Below are 4,470 nucleotides of genomic sequence, written 5' to 3'. Positions count from 1 at the left end.
GTTCTGGGTGTCACACTTCAAGAGGGACGTGGAGAACCTGCAGAGGGTTCAGAGGAGGGTTGAGGGCCTCTGTGGCCAGCCCTATGAGGAGAGGCTGAGGGACCTGAATCTTTTCAGTCTCTGCAAGAGGAGACTGAGGGGGGATCTTGTGGCTGCCTACAACCTTATCAGGGGCCAGCAGCAGGGACTCAGGGAAAGTCTGTTCACCAGGGCCCCGCTTGGAGTCACCAGAAACAATGGCCACAGGCTGAGGGAGGATAGGTTTAGGTTAGATATTAGGAAGAACGACTTTACTGTAAGGACGGCCAGAGCCTGGAATAGGCTTCCCAGAGAGGTGGTCCTCTCACCTTCCCTAGAGATCTTCAAGAGGAGACTGGATAGGCACCTGGCTGGGGTCTTATGACCCCTGCCACCCCCAGTGCTCCTTCCTGCCCATAGCAGGGGGGTCGGACTAGATGATCTGTCTAGGTCCCTTCCAACTCATTGATTCTATGATTCTATAATGACTTTTGGCGAGCTGTTGAGGACTGCAAGTGTAGTCTTGCCCGGGGGGGGGAGCTTCCGCCTGGTAGGTGCCTGCCCCCTGGTTGCCATCATTGAACTGGAAGTCCTGCCCCTAACCCCTGACTTTAGCCACCAGAAGTCCCTCCCCTTGCTCCCAGAAGTACTGCTATTAGGAGGGGGCTTACCATCTTGATACGGGAAAAAAAAATCATACACTAAAAATCAAACATCTACTATAACGTATTTTAATTTTATATAAAAAAGTTTTTTTTCCAATTTAATTGTTTGCATAGTGTATATAAAAGTGAGTGCGTAACAGCTCAAAATAAAGTCTTACTCTTGTATATTGTGTGTGGAGGAATGCGTGAGGTGTGGTTGGGGGTAGGTGTTCGGTGTGTGGGGGGTTTGTGGGGATGTGTGTATGTGTGGGGTTTGTGGGGGTCGTGTGGACATGGGGAAGGTGTGGATATTAGTTTGTGGGGGGAGGGTAGCTGTGGCCCAGCTGGAGTGCTGGGAGCCCCACAGAGGTGGCTTGGCCCCATAGTGTGCAACCTTTGAAAGCCTATAGCTCCTGCTGGCTTTCAGAGGGGCAGCCACAGGCTGGTAATAATTTTCTTTTGGAGCGGCCCAAGGACTGGATAGAATGGCCTAGTGGGCTGAATCTGGCCCATGGGCTCTATTTTGCTTACCCTTGACTTATACCATACTAAGGGTACTTAAACACAAACATCTGCTTGTTAACTCATGCTATATGCCCTCTGATCATCTCAAAGTTATACCAATTCAAGAAGGCTTACCTCTAGGCCGTGCTACCTAGCTCATGTTAGGGTAACCTGACTCTGCTCCATGGAGAGAAGACGAGCAATTTATAGTCGCTACACATTTCAGGGTGCACCGCTCCCACACCACTGCCCCCCACTCAGAGCAGGGATAGAACTCAGGTGTCTTGGCTTTTAGCCACACCCTTGATCACCAGCCCTCTAGTTGACAGCTATGCAGAGAAGAAACAATATTAACCCTTAAGGTGCAACTGCTCACAGCACATTCTACCTTTAACACAGCTTAACATTCCACAGATTGAGTATGGTCTACATATAATGTAACTTCACCCTAAGAACTCTAAATGTTCCTATGTTTGCCCATATCAGTGGCTCCCAATTAAGGAATCATTAGTAACTTCCATCAATATTCAGGAGAAAAGTAAATAGAAAAGGAAATGCAAAAAAGAACCTGTCTTATTAAAAGTGTAAGTATCTTCTGAGAAGTTAAGCTATGGCTGCTATTGGCTCCTGTAAAATAAGGGTCAGCTACTTTATAACTGATTTGGGAATGGGCACCAGAAGCCACTTCCACTTATATTATTTCTAGCCGACAGTAATACTTGTAGACCATACCCTCCAGTGCAGAAATGAGTGCTGAAAAACAACAGCTTATCTACTTCAAATACATCTTTAGAGTACAATTCAGCCTACTGATCATTAAAAAACTCTATAGCTAACCTAAACCTCCTTTCTCTTTATGATACACAAACGACTGACTACTATATTTAATCAGTAGTTAAGCATGCCCCACACTTTCCATTTTAACACCACAGTTAGATGCTTATTATTTTCCTAAATTTGATATGTATGGGCTGAAATATCCCTTGCTGAATGACTACTTTGGGATGTGTATGTGTTTCTTTTTAAAAGAAGAAAATTGGTTCAGCCATTTTGAAGACTAGAGGAACACAAATTGTCTTAGTTGTGTTAAATATTTCTCACAATTGTTATGTTTAGAACCTCTACTGTCTGTCAAAAGAAATAGTACACTTTGATATATTTTAAACGGTATCGGTCTTTCCTAATTTTTCCTTGAATTTGAAAACTCATATTTTGCCTACATTCTTTTGACATTTTTAAATATAATATTCATATCAGATGGCAGCATTCCATCCTAGGTCACTTTTCACTCCTTATCTTTAAATAGATGGGAGCAAATATTTATATTTAAAATCTTCTAAAATGATCTGCATCACTAAAATAAAAATTACAATGAAGATTTAACACAGATTTAACACACTGTAGACGAGCCCTAAGATAATAAATTATAAAGCACACTACATGTCTTTAAACTTTTGTTTTCTGCTGTGAGGGTTAGTATAAGAATGAATCAGTAAGAAGGGATATTTTATCATTTTCTCCTTTCTTCCAACATAGAAAAAGCCATTAAAAATAAATTTCTTGAGTTAATTTGAAAAAAAGCCCAAATAGCCCTGTGGGCCAGCTGGTAGTGGACTTTTTGTATTTGTTTGTTTATCATTACACTTTTAAGCCCTTCCAAATAATGTATTTTTTGATGTAATCCATTATTTGTGACTCTGTAGGCCACATTATCAGTGTAATAATCATCATCACTGCTGGTGTAGCCTATTTACACAAAACAAGACAGTAGGTAGGAGCACTGGAAAATAAGGCACCAGAGCTTATCAACTTTCAGCTGTCAAGCCTTTTATTCATCTCAAGGTTTGGTGGTTTCTGGACAAATGTACTCTGGTTAAAATCCCATTTCAGAAGTAAAGCTTTCAAGGTGAAATAGTATTTCATTTTCATCATCATGAAAAGAAATGAAAGAAAAGAAAATGTTTGCAGTAGCAGAACCCCATAAGCAGTATCATCAAGTCTGAAAATTTGTGACATTGAAAAATATAAACATAACCATGTTTATTACTGCCTCTTCCCTCCCTTCATAAGTGCAACTCTTGCTTTTTTCACAACTGCTCTCTCAAAAAAAGAGATATTTACAAGTAACATACACAAAAAGCAACCAATGTTAGCATATAGCTCAAAACATCATTACATTCCCTTAAAGTGAATTTTGTTGAAGACACTGAAGATAGACAGATAAGGGACCATGAACACGTTTTCAGTAGGCCGTGATTTTATTATATGGAAAATATCAAATAATAATTTGCCCCATTCCTCCTTCCATAGTCTGTTTCAATGAGGAGATAGCTGCCCCTACCAATTAATATAGTCTCAAACATGAATTTTGCAACCTAATGTACATGTTTCTCCCTCCAGTCTTAGACGCCTCAAGGGTTGATAACAGCCTTAACTAATCACCTCCTTTCTTGTATAGTCTCCTTCAAACTTGTGGCATCTTTGCCTGTCCCTACAAGATCAGTTTTTATGTTATCTTCCCATTGTTACCTTGGCCTATCTCGAAGCCTGGCACCTTTCACCTCAGTTTCCAAAATCTGCCTAACATTGCATGCCTTCTTTCATCATTTCTTGCAATATGTCCTATCCATTTAATTCTGTGCACTCTTATCTTACCTCAGACACCAGGTCTTTTGTAAAGGTTCACAATCTCTTCTTTATGTCTTTTCCCCCATACTCCATTTTCTTGTACTGCACCAAATATTTTCCTTAGTACTTTGTTTTCAAACACTTTCAGCCAACATCTGTAGCTGAACAGATTGCACCAGGTATTTCCATATGCAGATAATATCCGCCTATCAGGAAAGGAAATGAAAATAATACAAAAGAATGAAGAGATCATAGAGTCAAATGCCAAAGAAGTTGGGATTGCTGTTAATGTCAGCAAAACTTAATTTAAATATTTAGGAACAATGGGCGTTTATAAATGTGCTCTGGGAGGGTGGGCACTTTTAATTAGAGTGCCTCCAAGAGCCACTCTAATTAAAGTACCAGGAGCATCATGTGTATCAGCATCCCCTGTTGGGGAAAAATTGCACTTTTAAACCAAATCTTGAAGCTGGCCTAAACAACAGCTTCTCCTCAGATTTCTTCCCAAAAGGTAAGGTGGATCTTGACCCTGTCCCTATCTATCAGCAATTTAATTAATAATCACTAAGAGAAAGGCTTGTGGTACATGAATGAAATGGTTTATTAAAGAAACACAAAACAGCCACTGCTATGTTAGTAATATATATATATATATATATATATATATATATATATA

The sequence above is a fragment of the Gavialis gangeticus genome, unplaced genomic scaffold, assembly GCF_001723915.1.
Source record: "Gavialis gangeticus isolate Ggan-Ray unplaced genomic scaffold, GavGan_comp1, whole genome shotgun sequence".
In the NCBI taxonomy this organism is placed as follows: domain Eukaryota; kingdom Metazoa; phylum Chordata; order Crocodylia; family Gavialidae; genus Gavialis; species Gavialis gangeticus.
This window is presented reverse-complemented; position numbering follows the sequence as displayed.